Below are 20,104 nucleotides of genomic sequence, written 5' to 3'. Positions count from 1 at the left end.
CAGAAGGGTGCATAGGTCCCTGATCTGAGACCACTCCTCCAGCGTGATTTTCCCCACCTCTGAATCTCGTTGGCCCAGGCTATACGTCAGAACGTATTGCACCAGGGCTTGTCGGTGCTGCCACAGTCGCTGCAACATGTGCAGAGTTGAATTCCACCGGGTAGGCACATCGCATTTTAGCCGGTGAAGTGGCAGGCCCAACGACTTCTGTAGAGATGTAAGTCGCTGAGCTGCGGGATGCGAACGGCGGAAGTGAGCACACAGCGACCGTGCCCTCTGCAGAAGGCCATCTAGTCTGGGATAGTGGGCTAAAAATTGCTGGACAACCAGGTTCAACACGTGAGCCATACAAGGCACGTGTGTGGCATTGCCCCGGCGAAGGGCCGCACCCAGGTTTGCAGCATTGTCGCACACGGCCTTCCCTGGTTTCAGGTCCAGTGGAGACAACCATTCATGAAATTGGTTCTCCAGAGCTGACCACAACTCCTCAGCTGTGTGACTCACATTTCCCAGACATTTCAATGTAAAAACCGCCTGATGACGTTGAGCCCTACTGCCAGCATAGTAAGGAGGTGTGCAGGATCCCTTCTGCGCAGTTAGAAAGCTTGTGGCATGACCAGACAGGCTTTGGGTGCAGGTGGAAGACCGAGAGGAGGTTGAGGAGGCAGAAGCAGTGGAGGAAAAATGACATAAAGAGGATTGACGCACAACTCGTGGGGACGGCAAGACTTGGACAGCAGCCCCTTGTCCTGCTGTCACCATAGTTACCCAGTGCCCAGTCAGCGACATGTAACGCCCCTGTCCATGCCTACTCGTCCAAGTGTCTGTGGTGAAATGCACCCTGTCACACACAGAGTTTCTCAAAGAAGCGGTGATGTTGTGTGAGACATGCTGGTGGAGCGCAGGCACACCTTTCTTTGAGAAGTAGTGCCGACTGGGCATCTGGTACTGGGGCACTGCGACGGACATAAGGTCTCGAAAATCCTCTGTGTCCACCAGGCGGAAAGGCAGCATTTCTGTAGCCAAGAGCTTGCAGATGGTGAAATTCAACCTCTTAGCTTTCTCATGGCTAGGAGGAAATGGTCTTTTACTTGTCCACATCTGAGGGACCGAGGGCTGGCTATTGTGCTTAGACGGGGTTGATAAGGGTGTCCCCGGCAAACTGCCGGTCTGTGAGGAAGATGCAGGCGGACATGTTAGGTTGCCTTGATCCAAAGGTGGTGCTATCGATGTCGGACAGCGCTCAAGACCAGCTGGTGTTACCACCTCCAAAGAAAATGATGACCTGCCAATCACGCTGGCTGTTGCGGGTAAAGAGGTGGCAGGTCTGCGCCCCAAAACAGGTGTGACTGCTGTCCCCCCAGTCACAGAGGATGAAGAGGCCGCGGATGCACAAGATATGGCAGACGGTGGTTGGCCCGGCCGGCTAGACCGCATTGTAGCACACTGAGCTTCCCACTGCAACTTATGCTTCATGTCCATGTGCCGGTTCATGCATGAAGTACTCAAACTATGTATTTTTTGGCCTCTACTTAGCTTTTGCTGACAAATGTTACAGATAACACGAGTTGGGTCATCTTTATCGATCTGAAAAAATGCTCAGGCTATGCAAGGCTTAGCACCCATGCGACCTGAAGAGCCACCACGACTTGTGGTGAGAGGCAGAGTTGTGTTTGAGGATGCAGTTGTTGACGTGCTTCCAGTACTACGTCTCTGTCCAGGAAGGCGCAACCTGACCTCGTCGTCACTAGCATCTTCCTCCACCTCCTCTGCTGACCTCATCTCTTGGCTGACTGTGGGTTGACAGTAAGTGGGATCTCCGACCTCATCATCATCACCCTGTGCGTTATCACACCCGTCGTCCTCAGAGCCAACTTGTTCCTGCCCTGACAAAAAACTAAAGTTGTCGCTCCAATCAGGTATTTGAGTCTTGTCATCGTCTTCCTCATTGTCTCCACCAACAGGAGTTACAGTTTGGGAATGAGGGTCTACATTATGGTCAGAACCTTCTGCGTCTGGTCCTGGATCCGACTCATAAAGATTCTGGGCATCAGTGCAGATCATTTCCTCGTCTGGATTCACAGAAGCGCTGGAGTCGACCTCTGATTCCCAGGCTATAGTATGAGTAAACAGCTCTGCAGACTCAACCATCTGTTCTACCTCATACTCAGACGGGCAGCTGGAGATTTGGGAGCTGTGAGGAAGCAAGTGCGATTTGGGTGACACCTTTGAGGACTGGAGTATTTGTGATGTTGAAGTTGATGTGGAGGAGAGCCCACTTAAAGGAGCACTTGATATCCGTTGAAGCACCTGCTGTTTTTGTGCCTCATCTGGAATTTGTAGCGATTGGCGTGGCCGTAAGAAAGGGATCTTATCACATTGTCCGCTAAAAGAAGTAGACATTTTAGTTTGGCTGGAAGATGGTCTTTCTTCTGCACCTACCCGACGGACACAACCTTTTTTCCCCTTCCCAACACGCCTATTCCCCTTTCCACCAGCAGCAGGCCTTTTTCCACTCATTTTGGTGGTTAACTAATTCACAACTCTGGAGTTGTTTGCACAAAAAAACAATGGATGGTAACCGAGCAGAGCTGAGTGGCCAAACTGTGGTATTAGGCCAAAACTATTGGCTGGGTTAGATGCAGAAAAAAATTATTTTTAATTTGCAACCTGATGGAGGTCAGTATAGATGGACTAATAGACCAAGTCCCACACACCGCTAGAAGCCCAAATATTTTTTCAGAGCTAGATGCAGAAAATTTTTTTATTCAATTTGCATTCTGATGGAGGTCAGTATAGATGGACTAATAGACCAAGTCCCACACACTGCTAGAAGCCCAAATATTTTTTCAGAGCTAGATGCAGAAAAAAATTATTTTTAATTTGCAACCTGATGGAGGTCAGTATAGATGGACTAATAGACCAAGTCCCACACACCGATAGAAGCCCAAATATTTTTTCAGAGCTAGATGCAGAAAAAAATTATATTCAATTTGCAACCTGCTGGAGGTCAGTATAGAACGACTAATAGAACAAGTCCCACACACTGCTAGAAGCCCAAATATTTTTTCAGAGCTAAATGAAGAAAAAAATTATTTTTAATTTGCAACCTGATGGAGGTCAGTATAGATGGACTAATAGACCAAGTCCCACACACTGCTAGAAGCCCAAATATTTTTTCAGAGCTAGATGCAGAAAAAAATTATTTTTAATTTGCAACCTGATGGAGGTCAGTATAGATGGACTAATAGACCAAGTCCCACACACTGCTAGAAGCCCAAATATTTTTTCAGAGCTAGATGCAGAAAAAAATTATTTTTAATTTGCAACCTGATGGAGGTCAGTATAGATGGACTAATAGACCAAGTCCCACACACCGCTAGAAGCCCAAATATTTTTTCAGAGCTAGATGCAGAAAAAAATTATATTCAATTTGCAACCTGCTGGACGTCAGTATAGAAGGACTAATAGAACAAGTCCCACACACTGCTAGAAGCCCAAATATTTTTTCAGAGCTAGATGCAGAAAAAAATTATTTTTAATTTGCAACCTGATGGAGGTCAGTATAGATGCACTAATAGACCAAGTCCCACACACTGCTAGAAGCCCAAATATTTTTTCAGAGCTAGATGCAGAAAAAAATTATATTCAGTTTGCAACCTGATGGAGGTCAGTATAGATGGACTAATAGAATGATGCTATGCCCAAAAGATTTTACTTCACTAGGTGCAGTAAAAAAATTGGTATTCTATACACAGGTGGTATATCTTGCAACACAGATAGGCTACTCCACTGACTTACACACTCTGCAATAGGCCAAAAAGGATTAGCTTTGCTAGATTCAGCCAAATGCTGTGAAAAAAACTTGCACAGCACTGGCACAGACCTGCCTGGCAAAAACTGATAGGAACTGATGTAACCTAGTCCTGAAAAGGACTCCAATTACAATTAGTCTTTACTCCCACAATCTATCTATTTAAGAGCACAGACCTGCCTGATAAAAGTCGTAGGAAATGCTGTAACCTAGTCCTTAAAAGGACTGCAATCACAACTATTCCCTACTCCCAAGCTATCTGTATATTTGTGCGAAAATTGGCTTGAAATTAACAAGGTATAGCGCACACAGCAACAGCGGTGCCGTCTAACACGCAGCTGCAGCAGTGAGAAAATGGTGGCGACGGGGAAAATGGCTTGGTCTTATAGGGCAAGGACATGTGACATACACTGCCAATCACACATGCCCTTGCTTGTGTGAAAAAAAGCACTTCGCTCCGTGTGTGCGCTGCTGATAGGCTGACAGATTGCACCTCCCCACTGCAAATGCGGGAAAGAGAAAAAAAAATGGAGATCTTCATTGTTCCTGCAGAGATCCATCCCCTGCCCCTCCCCCCGCCCCGCTGTACACTCAAACTGCGTATTAACATTAATTTTCATCATTACTGAGAAAAAATCCAGTTATGATTTTGGTGCACGAACAGTTATCGAACATAACCTCGAACAGCCGAATTTTTCTCAAATTGTTCGTGTTCGCCGACCGGCTCGAACACCGCCCAAAACAGCTCGAATTTGAGATTGGCGAACAGTTCGAGTAGAACAACGCTCATCTCTACTCATATCTACTGTCTCTGCCTGTTCCATTATCCCACATACAATAAAATAGAAAAATGTCAAGCTATTATTACTAAAGTGCAGATATTTTTTAATTCTCCTTTTCCGAGCACCTAAATGTCATTGTAAAAGCTACATGAATCTTCTGTACCGCTCTCAGCCCCTAATCATCTTATAAACAGCTCCATTCGTCTTATAAAACAGGCATCTGTAATAATCACATTGCCGGGCAAAGGAACAAATGTTACGGGTTATTACAGCTATTTCCAGACATGTGGCGGTATAAAACGGACTTCCTAAAAACGTTTCATCACCAACACCTATGTGTAGCATCCACATAAATAAGAGAAATGAAACAGTACCGCGGCTATAAATTGGTAGAAGGTAAACAGGATATAATAGATGGAGCCCGTCGTAAGCGGATGATCATAAGTCATTGCGAGAGTGTTGCTGACACATAATAAAGCATCACCGAGCGGCTCAAACACTTTATGAACAGAGACCGTTCAGCTCGCAGAGAAAGTCCTGGATATTTAATCACATCAATATGTCGTCTCAGGAATCTGTTTTGCAATAGCAAAAAATGGAGGATGCCATTATTTCCTGTACACTTCCAAGTGATATTTATAGCATCCTTATAATTGCCCATTCTAATACTGGGGATGGCGGGAAGGGATTTATCAGATATTGGGCAAAGGAAAAATAAGATTGTGCCATTGCACTACTATTGCTAATTTTTTACAGGCCCATTTTTACCAATGGCAAGTGGAGAAAGAAAAATAATATCAGCTGGTCTATCATAAAAATTACCATTGGGTCCAATTATCTTACAGAACTTTTAGAGACATATTTAAGAGTACATACAGCTGGCGCAGTTCAGGCCATAGCCCGGCATGTAAACACCATGAACAAGGGCAGGTGGGATCCAACTTTAATTAAATGGGGTGTCCGGAACGTTAACATTGATGGTCTATCCTTAGAACAGGGATCTATGTCTGGTCAGTGGGGTTGTGACACCCAGTTTCCCCGCTAATCAACTGTTCCTGCTATTGAACTGCTTAGTTGCGGAGCTGCCCAGCATCGTCGATTCTATTGTGGCCACGGCCGGGTACTGCATTTACACCCACTATTGATCTGAGTAGGTGGCGGATGTGCAGTTCCCGGCCGTGGCCACTATACAGTGGATGGAGCTGTGCTGTGTAGCTCCGTAACTGAGTAATTTCCGGACGCCGCCAACTCTGGGTAAAGCTGATCATCGGGGAAGATGGGTGTCACACCCACACCGATCAGACATTGATAACTTATCCAAAGCATAGGACATCAATGTTAAAGTCGCAGACAACCCCTTTAAAAGAAGCCTGGGATAGATGGGAGGAGAAGAGCTCAACCAAATGTTGAAGCAGTCACTATCCCCAAGCGTATGTTGCAAAAGTGTAAGGTGCCCCAGCGAGGTAGTCGTGGGCGAGCTGTAGCCCCCTCTCGCTCTGACACCCTACAGACAATTCGTGTCCTCCCTCTGATGTGTGGCTGTGTATGTGGTGCTCTCCACTTACTTCAAACCATCCGATCGCGGCTGTCTCCAGGCATTTCTCTTCTGGGACCAGGGCAGCAATAAATTCAGAGGACACGAGATTCTTAACCAAAACTTGGACTTTACTTGGGGAAGAGGAATATGTATAGTATTTACAGGCAGTTATAATGGATAAGGCCGGACAGGTTATTATCTCTCTCACAGGCGCTGGCAACATCTTCAGCCCTGGTTCCCTCTCTAAGTGAAGCATCTCTGTGACTCTAATCTCTAGCCCAAGAGACTCTTCTGCAATACCAACAGTGATCTGGATCCGATATCTCTCCCCCACGTCTTAGCCTGGAGTCCTATTTATCTTCCTTTGCTTCCTGCAGACTAGAAGTGCCCCGGGTCCTCAATACTTCCTTTGTGTTTCTCCGGCCGGCTAACAGGACTCTTGCTCTTGCGTAGGGAGACTTTCACACTGGTGATCCCACTGTCTGAGGGTATGGAGCTCCCGTCTACCCTAGCAGCCACTATATAGTCAGGCTGCCCGCACAGTTCACTGTCCTACCTCTTACTGAACTTCTCTTCCTGCCTCAGGAAACTAAGCAGGGATTTTCTGAAGGTGCCCACCCTCTGTGAGCTGTCATCACTCCGTATTAACCCATCACTGTCTGTAACACTGCTAGCAGACTCAACCTGACATCTGCACCCAGGACAGTGGCATCTTGTGGCTGTTTACAGGTACTGCAGCCCACAAGGAATTATGCCAGGAACAAACTCTATATCACTCAAGGCTCGACCAGGGCACTAAGTTCCCCCTTACTCTGCTGACTGGAACACTGAAGCTAACCCCTTAGCTTGGCCTACCAACAGTGCCAAGGGAAGGCTACGCCCTTCTCCATTATTACAAAAGCACAAAATTGATAAGCGCCTCATAGCAAATGTACAGGTGCTGGATGCTGAGATTGAAAAAAAAAAATTTTTTTTTTTTAAATAAATGCGGTTTGTGTTGCTATTTTCCGAGATCTGTAACTTTTCTATTTTTCTGTTGATGGAGCTGTGTGGTGGCTTATATTATGCATGGTAAGTTACAGTTATTATTGCTACCACTTTGTGGTACATATAATGCTTTGATCACTTTTTATTGCATTTTGGGGGACTGGACTTTTATGGATGCAACGATAATGAATGGTTATGTTTTCGCATCTATTTTTAATGAGGAAAAGAAGGACACTGAAAAATAATTTTATTTTATTTAATAATTGTTAAATCCTTTTTTTTTAGTTCCCTTAAGGGTCTGGAACCTGTGATTGTTTGTTCACTTGATCTTCACACTGCAATGCTAATGGACTAAAGTATAAACCTAGCTGAGCTTAACAGGAATACGAACATGGCAGCCATGGAGGACAATAAACAGACCAATAAGTGCCATGTCAATCCATTGGAACCCCAAAATTGCATTGCCTGTGGTCCAATGAGTAACAGAAATGGCGCGCCCATGGGACAAATCGCCTTAACCTACATTCCTACATTGTCAACTGTTCATAGCAGCATTTAAAGGATTTACAGCAGTGACGAGCCTTTAGCTTAGTTACTTCTTTTATCTGCTGGGTATGGTGCAGGCCCAGCTACTGAGCCTGCTCAATACACCTGTACCTGACATGCACCTTACATGCAGGAAACATGTCACGGAGGGTTTAAATAAAAGCTGGATAATTTCATTATACCCAGGTATTTTTTTCACTCTGAAATGCTGTAGCCTTTCAAAAATAGCATACATTTAAAAGCCGACCAGGGACTATGTTGCTGGATGACTAGAAAAAGAGCTGGGTGACTAGTAAAAGAGGCCAGTCCCCTGAAGCTTTCCCATGTTCCATTCCCTTTGAGTGATAAGTCGCTCTTTATATACAAATATGTGAAATGTACGTCGGCCACCTGTTCTACCCTAACGTACGTTTCGCATACATATATGTCGCTTCCTCAAGGGCCTGTGGTGTAATGAAAGCATCTCCCTTTGTGCTTAAATACACTAGAATCTGGTCATGTGACAGGAGAACAGCTGTGGAGGATCAGTTAATGGCGACGAATGCGCATTCCTCGGCCAACGCCAACCACATAGCCCATGGCAATCAAGGCAAACCCCACATGCCCGGCAACCAAGGACGTGTACCTTGTGTTTTGCCAGTGACGCGGATGACACCATGATGACGCCAGCGGGCGGGCAGGGACACGAGGCAGCGGGGCACACATGCACACAGTCGATCCTCCACAGCAATTAATGGACAAACAAGGCAGTTTATAGGGGTTTTCCCACAAGCAAAAGTTGATTTTAATCAATAGATCTTGGAATAATAAGAACTTCCACAATTTAATGTATTTAAATAAAATGTTCCTGTGCTGAGATAATCTTGTAAATGTGCCCCTGCTGTGTACTGTGTAATGGCTGTGTCTGACCGTGCAGGAACATGGTCTGATCATACCAAATATCCTGGGCAGGGGGTAGGCAAAAGAGTATACAGACATTACAGCAGGGGATCACAGCTGATTCTTTCTTTAAAGTCAAACATCGTTTAAAAACCAGCTGTGATCCCATGCTGTCCTGTCTGTATACTCTTTTGCTTCTTCCCTTCTTCTTGAGATCGTGGCTCGTCATTGAGTCAAGGTCTAAATCTGTTTATACGCCGCCTCTGGCGATCATTTTCCTGAAGTCCACCACTGGGAAATCAATGGGCAGAGCGGGGACTCTGCTCTTGCCTCCCCGCCGACATCTTGTTGAAGCCCAGGACTTGCAGCCTCGCACCGCCGGGACAATTACTCCTCCCAGCCTGGGGCCCACAGCATCACCCTACTTCTGCCACCAGCATCCTGCAGCAATGATCCTGCCTCCTGTTACCCCACTCCAATGCCCCCCCACCCGTTAAACTACAAGACGCAACTAGATATAATGGCTAAATTGGCTATTTAAAATTGTACCCAGTGACATAATCTGTTTAGTCAGTGTCTGATACAAGTTGCCAGTGGTTCGGGAAGCATAAGTCAACTGGTGGGTTCACTTAAAAGAAGCACTGGCATCAAGTTATTATCCTCTTAATATATTGCAATAATTATATTATATACCACTGTGAACTTACAATTTCTCATTTTGCCTTTCTGCCCCGCTAATTCATCTCTTTTATCTGCATGAGTCACCCCCCTCTTCAACTCCTGACCCAGCTGTTCCCTCCTCCCCCTTTCCAAGGACTTTTTCAGTGATGTAGAATTGTAGTTCTAATGATGACTCATGCAGGGAAAATTGACCTTCTGCTTCTACATAGAGTTTAGACGTATTCAGCTAGTCTGTTTTTAATCACGTGATGTCATAGACATAATGGAAAAGAGATGAATTAACTTGGTAGAAAGGCAAAATGAGCAGTTGTAAGTGCACAGTGCCATATAATATGATGACTGTAATATATTAATAGGATAAACATTTCGAGGGGAGTGCTTCTTTAAGAAAGAAATAACATGATACTTTCATGTATATTCATAGACTGTGTACTGATGGAAATCTGTGATAAGACAAACATCTCTGGGTCCATTAGTCAGTATGTAGCAATGCATTTAAAAAGTCTCATTCACAGTCTTAGTATTTCTTTGTGAGGGAGATTTGATGCCACCAGATGCCACATGTAATACGCTGGAGCAATTCAAGAGTTGTGTAGAATTAAACCCTTTGTCTTAGATTATTCAAGAAAACTTGTCATGTGTATTATTCTCTTATCTCGCCGTCAGAAGGGTCTTTTGAAGTCTGACAGGCGGCAGTACTTCTAATGTAAAAGCAATTTGAAATCGTAGATGAAATAAGTATTAAATACAGGCTGTTCACTACAGTCAGTGGGACAAGGGATTTGTTTGAACCTTTGATATATTTTTTATTTTTTAAGCTAAACTGGCCGATGCTTATATTTATATTTACTTCATTATTTTATTTAGCTCTATATTTTGTATCAATATTTAAAGAGGAACCATTCTTTTAATTTTTATTTCATAAATCAATAGTATAAATGGAAATAACTAACTTTGTAAAACGTTTTATCAGATAAATCTGCTTCTTTCACCTGGATTGATCTTTTATGCTCCATTCATTGTCAAAATCTATAAAATTTGTACATATCTTTCCCATTACTGAGATAGGTGACAGCAGTTGGTGCTTATTAGGTTCTATGGAGAAGGGAGGAGCTAGAGTCAGACAAAGTTCTCCTGAAATGACAAATGCAGTTCTCCATAGAGATTTATCCAACTGTTATCCCCCAAATCAGTAATGGGAAATTCTGTATTCACTGTAGACAGATTTTACTCGTGAATTGAAAATTTTGAGAATGAATAATCAGTCTTGGTAGAGAAAGAAGAAAATTTCTCTAATAAGATATGTTACAAAGTTACTTATTTTCACATGTATTATGGAATTATTTAGAGACGGATACTCTTTAAATACGTAATTTTTGCTTTAAATTTATAATAAATGTCAGTTGTCATTTTATAAGAGACCTGTGCCCCAGGATTGTATTAAAAATAAGTAAAAAAAGTTTTCTGTGGATCAGTTTCAGTGTGAATCCTTATTAGAATGGAGAAATGGAAAGATCCGAGTGACTTCTAACAAGACATGGTCATCAATACCGGACGAAATTCTCAAACTCGTAAAGTTTCCATGTGAAAATGTAGTGTGAACACACCAAGAATGGTGTGGTCAATGAAAGCCATCCAGCAGAAGAGGATCTCATGAACATAAACAACCAAAAAGACCAGATGATTACTTTTCATACGTGGGACATGATCATGGCATGTCAACCTCTGTTATAGCTCTGTTCATAAGAGAGGTCATGGCGATGTACCGGATCAGATATATGGTATACTTTCCTAGGGTTTGCCAATGGGACAATTTACATTGATCAGGTCAATAGTGTAATAAAATAGATTTTTGGAGACTATTTTTTTTTTTTGATTGGCTAATTTTTGATGTGTTTGATAAAAAATGAAGGCAGAATATTTAAAAAATGACAATAAACTCCTATTTGTACCTAGTAATGCACAACATTACTGTCTGAAATGTTTTAGGGAATCCTGAATTGAACAGGGGGTTGGTCACGATGACACTGGAGGTCCCTTCCAGCTCTTAACATTCCATGATTCTGTGAAAAGAAGGGAGAGGTTCTTCTAATGTTCACATAGTTTACCTTCAGCGACCTCATGCATCTATTCAGGTATGGATATAACCTGTGCATGATATTAAGCTCAGTGATGACCTCAAATTCCTAAAGTCTGCAAGGATATAGAAAAAAAAATGATATAATAGAATAATCGTTTAATAATTCGTGTTAGGAGAAAGAAATTCATGGTTGTCAAAAGTTTGAAGAAAAATTTTGGAAATTTCCATTTTTCAAACCTCCCATGCAAATGAAAAAAGAGAAATTCTTAAGTTGAGATACAAAAATAATTGTAACATGGGAAAATATTACAAATACTGATAATCTATTGTTTTGAGTATTGAAGAAGCGAATCTATGGTATTTATCTATGTCAAACCATAAAGAAAAGTACCTTAGTGTCTGTGGATCTCGGTCAACAATTTTTTGAAGTCCTATGCAAAGGATAGAAGAAAGTTGCACATGCGCTGCTACCTCTCCACTGATGGCACTCAATGGTACTCCTTTCTTAAGATTGGTAGGACCTGCATGTACCACAAATTTATCCATATCCCATGAATATGTAATAAATGTAATAGATAGGAAACCACCTTTTTTTTAACAGCAATCGGCTCAATCTCGAGCCATGATGACTAGATGGATGAACGCTGTGTAGGAAGATTGATCCTGTGTAACCCTATTTAGGTCCACCTGGGTCTTCTTCACCGTTATGTTGATAGTATCAAGCCATCGGGTTGCTCATCTCCCTCTTCGCCTTGTTCCTTCTATTCTTCTGACCATGATGTTCTTCTCCAGTGATTACGCTCTTCGTATGATGTGTCCAAGGTAGGCAAGTCGTAGCTTGTTAATCCTTGCTTCCAGTGACATATCTGGCTTAATTTGTTCCAATATTGATTCGATTGTTCTTCTTGCCATCCATGGTATTGATAACATCCTTCTCCAGCCCCACATTTCAAAGACGTCGATTCTCCTTCTGTTTTGTTTCTTTATCCTCCAGGTTTCGCATCCGTATGTTACCACAGAAAAGACCAAAACTTACCCATTTAACTCATTTATGCTTCTCAAAACTCATTATTTTATTTATACCTCATTAATTAAAGATCTGCGATGGGTTCCTAGTGCATTTAAAAAAGAGCCAAGTCTTTAACATATTTTTTTGGCTATTTCCTAAGGGTCATTTTGTGTGGCATAGATACTAAGTATATCCTGTATTACATAAAATTCAGAAGCAAATAATCGCTGGATATTAGGGTTTTGTATTATAACAAAAGGCTGCTCCATTATACATGTGTCTAGCCTCAACTGCTTACAAATTCACTTACTCAGCCTTTACTAAGCAAAGCATAGACCATTGAGCGAAAAAATAAAAGCTGAATTCTCATTTATGTTAAGATAATATTATGCTCCTTTTGATATGCTGCTATGACCCATATAGAACATTACAACCAGTGTAAATCATGCAGAACAATGCACTGGATTGCATGCCGGCTCATTCAGCTGGCAGTAGGAAATCATGAATTCCTAAGAGCATAAAAGGGTTTGCGGAAAGTAATCACAATCAGCAACTTTAAATTAGCTTCTACTTCAGCGTTGAATATTCAACGCAGTGAGTTGTACATTTTCTTCACACTGTATATGAAATAGAAGAAGGAATTTATTATCAAAATGCCATTGACATATAACATAGAAAGTGAATATGCAAATGGTCTCTCCCCGGAGGACGAGAACAGTGTCTACGGCACTACTACTGGAGGTAGAAATCCCAGAAGTCAGTAATGACAATTTAAAGAGTCTTGCCACATGACTTAAGATATAAAGTCCAACCAAAATCTTCTCTGAAATGTAAAGACCTGAATTTGCTGAAAGCTGTAATGGGGTTCTTGCCCCTCGTCAGTACAAATCAGGAAACTGATTGGCTGGCTAAGAGGCCTTTGGAAAACAGTCTAAGGGTTAAAGTATCTCCTTATAAAAACTGTAGTGTAGGGAGGTTTACAGACTTGGCAGTCTTTTTAAGCAGAGACTTTAACCCGTAGACTGTCATGACTGGTCATGGTAGCAACTTCAAACAGGGTGGGCCCAATATGCTACTCTCAGCACTTGTATTTTTCTATTTTCTTTAAATATAATTGTTGTCCTCAAAACCAGTGTCAGGTCTAAAAGTAAAAAAAATAATATATTTTATTTAAGAAACAAAAAATGATGGCATGTTTCTCTAAAATTGGAAATACTGTTAATAAAAATGTTTCTTGGAAACTTCAGAAAGGCTTTAAAATTAAATAAATATTTTAATACAACCCAAGAAAAGTTTGTAGCAAAATAAAATAATGGAAAAAAGTAAAATCTTCAGTAGGAAACCTTATTTTACTTTTGGATAATTTGAGTGGAATTATTCTGCCAAAATATTTTTTGAGTTTTTTATAAAAACATTTTTTACAGCATGAAAACAACTTCTATGCTTCTACTTTGTAGGAAAAAGAATAAAAGATTTTTTTCTTTCTAAACGAAAAGCACTTATTTTCATTTTTCTCCATCTCTTCAAAATGGTACAAAAGTAAAGAATATACAATAAGTGCACAAGTAATAGTTTGTTTCTAGGAATTGGAGTGAGTTTAAAGCTATATGCTATGTAAATGGGGAGTGGAGAGGCAATGTCACTTATTTGGGAGAACTGAGGTCCTGCATCTTTTCTTGTTTTTTTAGGGTGGGGGACAGTTAGTGTTTTCTTCCATATTGATTTAAGTGGCAGTAAGGGTTTGTATCGTTGGTCTAAAGTATGTTATAAAGTTAATATATTTTTCCATGGTGACCAAAATAAATGAAGGATATATTAAAAGTGTCTTATTGTACAATATTAGTAGATTTATGGCTAAAAAAACATTTCAAACAGAAAACTATGACCATTTCTGAAATGTAATTATATGTGAGAAAGTAAAAAAAAAAAGCTCTAATTTAGTTATTCAATCTCTAACAATTTAAGAGAGGGGGATTGAAGGCTGGCTCTCTACTATCTCAGTATTTTGACAGCTGACTGAAACTTCCTGCTTCTAAGTTTGAAAATACCACTGTGAAGAGGGAGACTGGGAGGGTGCTGAATTTAAACACGTATAATTTGATTTTACTATACTTCATGCATGATGAAGTTATGCAGCAATGAAGATGGATTTCTGTGTATCATAGAGCAGCAGGAAAAGAAGAAAAGAGATAGCAGAAGTAATAACTATAGTCTTCTCTGTGTGGTTGGCTGCTGCTAGATCTGTACAGTACGTATTAAGATACTCAGATTAACTCTTTAAAAGCAGCTGTGTCCTCTTTTTAAAGCTTGCTATATTACCGTCATATAGACTGTTTAGAAGCTGCTATGTCCTCCTTATGCTAGGCTGTATAATACACAGGGACATCTTATTTCATGCCTGATATATCATATATACTAATATTCTGTATTACATATTTCCAGCAAAATGAGATCCATAGGTGAAATTAACCACGTATGTGAATCCATTTTTGCAAAGATATAAGGAAAATAGTGCATTGCTTGTTCCGTTTGCTGTTCTAAAGATATAAAGATATAGCTGTTCATCATGGTAGTAATGACTAACAATTGAAAATACCCACTTGTTTACAAGCAGGAATTATGAAAAAGTATAGTTGGACTAAATTAAGCTTCGTGAAACATCCTAGTGTATAAAACTTTCTGAATCCTCTACAAACTCTTGGCTATAATTATAAATAAAGAAGTAACTTTGCATTTCTAGATTTAGAAATACATAATAGAAAACCACTGTAGTGTATATCCATTAGTTCTTCTTGTATACTACCTGTGGAGTTGTATCTTTTTCAGTCTGTGTTGAGAATGCAAATCACTATGCAAAGATAAGAGATAACTTTTCAAACACTTATCTGTTAATCAAGCTGTGGAAGCATACAGATGCCATTAGCATTTTTTACTTTGCCCTTTACTTTTCCCAAGGACTATGTTTCGCCATATATTAAGAATGGCTGATGAGATATGATATGATTCAATAAAACTAACAGCAAAAACAGATCTAATGTTTCACTTTACTCAAGAAAATAGCCTGAAATACAAAGTGAGGATGAGTCGCATAATACATTTTCAACTCCAGATCAATCTTCGACTAACTTTGTTGAGATTGTCATCAAATAAAAAAGAATTTACACAAAAAAGATTGAAATTAATTAAAATCAAGTTGAGGTATTTTAAGATTTCAGCTAGTATTACATTTGTTTAACATGTGTGAAATTTGAGCTGCATAATTTAGATTGTGATAATGTTTCTGTCAGTTGGAAAATAAATTTTGGCGTGAAAAGTGCGGCAGAAAGAATATGAAAGGATGTTTTATTAAAATATATTGCATTTCCTAATTGAAGCACCATGGTGATTCTATATTTTTGTAATTTGAAAAATCTGAAATCACATTTAAAATGGATTCTCTGGAACTGTATACATAAAATAAATCAAATGATCCCAGTCATTGAAAAACTTTACAGAAGTTAATAGCACAGGAAAGTATAAGAAAATATGTAATATATCTTAACAGAGAAAAGTTTTTCTTTCTCCTGTTATGAGCCACTCACCCCCCACCCAGCATTCTGAAAACTCTGCAAAACTTCCAAAAAATGATCCTGCTCATAAGATTGACTGCAAGCTCACTGATGGATCTAAATTACATCTGTTTGTTGATATCTACAAAGTGGGAAGAAGGATGAATAAGCTGAGCAAGAGAGTCAGAGACATATACACACAGGGAAGGTACTGCTGCATTCTAGTAAATAATTATTTCAACTCAGTTCTGGTTTCACAGCTACATTGCTCAGTACGACTGTATAATGTCCTGTATGCTCCTACTGCTTCTGCAGTCGTTTTGCATGCAGATAAAAGAACAGTAAACTCTCATGTCTGTGTGGTACATACAGGAGACACCATAGCAATTCGTCTCCACTCACTAGCTCAGAGACAACTGAAAATTAGAAACAGAGCCTGCCGAGTAGACAACTGGTGAACAAAGCAGGGTTGAAGTTATATATGACCAGAAATAGTGCTATTCCTCACATACACACACATGACCATCAGCCCAAACTCACAGTATATATTAAGTACATACCTTTAACACCTGGACAAATCACACTTTTAATGACAAATTAATAGTGTTGAGCGAGCACTAAAATGCTCGGGTGCTCGAAGCTCGGGCCGAGCTCGCCGTGATAATCGGGGGCTCGACCCGAGCAACGAGTACAATGTTAGTCTATGGGAGACCCGAGCATTTTTGCGGCGGCACCCCCGGCAGTCTTTTAAAAGCCTAACAAGTGCTCAAAACGATAGTGACAGTGCTCAAATGACATGGAGACAGCATGGGGATCGCCCCTTGAAGCATTTCTGACCCCCAGGTCACTGCTCTCAACAACGTGGTCAGAGGTATTAAGCCACTTTTAAGGGCTCACAATAAAACATTCAAAAACTAAACTGAAACTGATTTCCTGTGAAATATGTTAAGGAATTTCCTTTCCAGGGTAAAGACTTGTGTATAAGGTAAAATAAATAGCCAAAAACAAAAATACTCCTCCACACCTTGGGCTATGTTCACAAGTAGCATTTTTTATGCATTTTTGCACTTTTGTATTGCTTTCAACCGTGACAAATGCATTCACCGGGAAATATCATTTTAACATTTTACAACCTCATCTGGCCATGTGCTGTGTGACACATGCATACAGTGCTGAAAAGACATGGGAACAGCATGGGGAAGACCCCTGGAAGCATCTCTGACACCCAGGTCACTGCCTAAAAGTGTGCCCATCAGAAGTCATCCTTGCCGCATCAGAACATGCAGACTTGCAACTATCCCCGTGCAAGTTCTTGTCCCATGGCAGTGTTCAATTGTACCTCCCCCATTCCTTGCAATGCAAGCCCAAATATGCAGCCTCCCACACACCCACCCCAGGCTGCAATACCATACTGCTTGCTTGCACTTGAAATTGGGCCTTTTAGGCATGTGGAGGCGGAATCTGGCCACCACGTCATGGCGGCCTGGAATCCATACTCAGTCCCTAGCCGCCCGGCGGCCGGGTGTCCACCCTCGGTCCCCAGCCGCCCCACGGCCGGGTGTCCACACACGGTCCCCAGCTGCCTGGGGGCAGCCGGGTGTCCTTAAATGGTCCCCAGACGCCCCTATTTCTCCTTGGAACATCCCCCCACAAACTTTTCTTAGCCCAGCTTGCTTTAGGGCAGCATTGGACGAGCCCACCAGAGAACCAGACTCCTCCGGTGGGCCCTGGCTTCTCCATCAGGGGAGTTGAGAGTGCCAAGGTGAGGACCATGATGATGATGATACAAGCTAGCATCTGCTTTGTTTTCTTGGAATGCAAGCGCATGTATGTAGTAGCGGCTAGGCCTGAGGTGGTCAGCGTTTTATCCTACCTCCTCTGAGGATTGCTGGACATTTTCCTGCTACTATCCCAGTTCTATGACTCCTTTAAAACAAAGCTTCAGGTGATAAATGATGGATGAGGTAGTGGCAAAGGAGAAATAGCAGGAGGAACAGGGACCATTCACATCAATATCAGGACAGTCAACCACATATGTCTTGTAGGATATGTTTCTGTAACAAAAGAAGCGGTTCGGCTACACAGTTATAGGGCATACAGTGAGTGCAATGCCTACCAAAAATTTTGAGGCACTCCAATGCCCCTTGGAAATGACATGGAGGTGAGAGGGCCTTAACTAAACCGTTTTTTCCATTCATAGCAACTGGGTCTCCTGTACACTGTTGGCCTAAGCAGTGAATGGAAGGCTTTCCAAAAATTATGAGGAACTGCAATGCCCCATGAAACAGACGTGGATTACAGCGCACTAAAAACCTTCTACCCATTATTGGGGAGTGGGTCTCCCTTAGTTTTTGCCTTTGCATTGAAAAGCAAAAGCTGACTAAAATTTCGAGGAAATGCAATGCCCGTTGGAAGAGTCGTGGAGGTTAGAGGTAATTAAAAACAACATTTCAATGCCCCTTTGAAGAGCTGTGGAGTTCAAAGTGGCTTAAGAAGACACTTTTAATGCCCCTTTGAAGAGACGTGGAGGTCACAGTAGCTTAACAAGACGGTTTTAATGCTCCTCGGAAAAGACGTGGAGGTCCCAGTAGCTTAACAAGATGGTTTGAATGCCCCTTGGAAGAGACATGGAGGTCCCAGTAGCTTAACAAGATGGTTTGAATGCCCCTTGGAAGAGACGTGGAGGTCCCAGAAGCTTAACAAGACGCTTTTAATGCCCCTCGGAAAAGTGGTGGAGGTCGCAGTAGCTTAACAAGACACTTTTAATGCCCCTTACAAGAGCCATACAGTACAGCATCTTAAAAATATTATTCCCATTATTGGGGAGTGGGTCTCCCACAGTCTTTGCGTATGCTTTCTAAGCAAAAGCTGACAAAAATAAGGACGGAGGAACTTTCAATAATGGCAACACGGACCACGGTCACCCTGGTGGTATAGTGGTGGTGGGGGCTGAGGATAAGGAGAAGAACATAAAACAGCTGAAATGAGCAAGTGTATACCTATGTGTGGGTGTGAAGCGGTGCATGTGAATACACCTCCCGAAATAACACAGTGGATTTGACTTTATGTTACTCTGCTGTCATTTGGTGGTGATGAGAAGTCTGGCCCAATCCAGCCCTTGTTCATTTTGATAAGGGTCAGCTTGTCAGCATTGTCAGTTGACAGGCAAGTGTGCTTATCAGTTATAATTCCCCCAGCGGCCGATAACACGCTAGCGGCAGGGCAGGCCAGGACCTCCAAGGCGTACAGAGCGAGTTCATTCCAAGTGTTTATCTTGGATACCCAATAATTAAAAGGCACAGAGGAATCACGGAGGACGCTGGTACGGTCGGCAAGGTACTTGTTAGAACCTTGCTCTTAGTTTTTTTTCCTTTGCTGGTCACATGACCTTGTTGGCCTATTTAATCCTGCTCCGCCCTTCTGGCTTTGCTGGACTTCATTGTATATCTACTTTCTAGCTAGCCTGTGCTCTGTGTCTTGCTCTGTTAGTTTGCTTGGTCTACTGACCTCTATGTTCTATATATTTTGTTTGTTCGTCTGTCTGCTACTATTTCTGTTAGGAGGTGTCCCATATTCCTCCCAGTCCTTAGTACTTGTAGGGATTCCTTCCTCACATCTATAGGTCTCCGTACAGACTAGCTTAGGACTTTAGCAGGTCTGATCGCAGGATCAGGTTCCCTGTTACATCGTAGGGATTAAGCTGAGTTCTATCGTAGGGACAGATCTCCTCTCTTTCCTTAGCTCTGGTAGCAGAACATAACAGTAAGTCCAGCCAGCAAATTCTCTAAGGAAAGATTTTTCTGTTCCATCATGGTGTCGGTTCAGGATTTGGTTCATCGCCTGCAGGGACTCTCTCTGGAGGTGGCCGAGCTCCGTCAGCACGTGAGTAACTGTCCTGGAGCACATTTCTTGGAGCCTAAGGTATGTTTGCCGGATTTATTTTTTGGTGAACACCGAGAATATTTTTCATTCAAAAATGCTTGCTTATTGTATTTTCGTTTGAGACCTAAGTCCTCTGGGGATGAATCCCAGCGCGTAGGGTTCATAATGTCACTTTTGCGCAAAGAGCCTCAGGAGTGGGCCTTTTCTTTGCAACCTAGTGATACATGCTTCAGATCAGTTGATAGTTTTTTTTCTGCTTTGGGACTTTTATATGATGATCCTGACCGTGTCGCATCAGCTGAGACTGAGTTGAGACGTTTAAAACAAGGATCAGGTAATATGGAAAAATATTGTACTCA

Source organism: Phyllobates terribilis, unplaced genomic scaffold, assembly GCF_046119375.1.
Source record: "Phyllobates terribilis strain yellow unplaced genomic scaffold, ASM4611937v1 Scaffold_12__6_contigs__length_324123572, whole genome shotgun sequence".
Classification (NCBI taxonomy): domain Eukaryota; kingdom Metazoa; phylum Chordata; class Amphibia; order Anura; family Dendrobatidae; genus Phyllobates; species Phyllobates terribilis.
Note: the sequence above shows the minus strand (reverse complement) of the source record.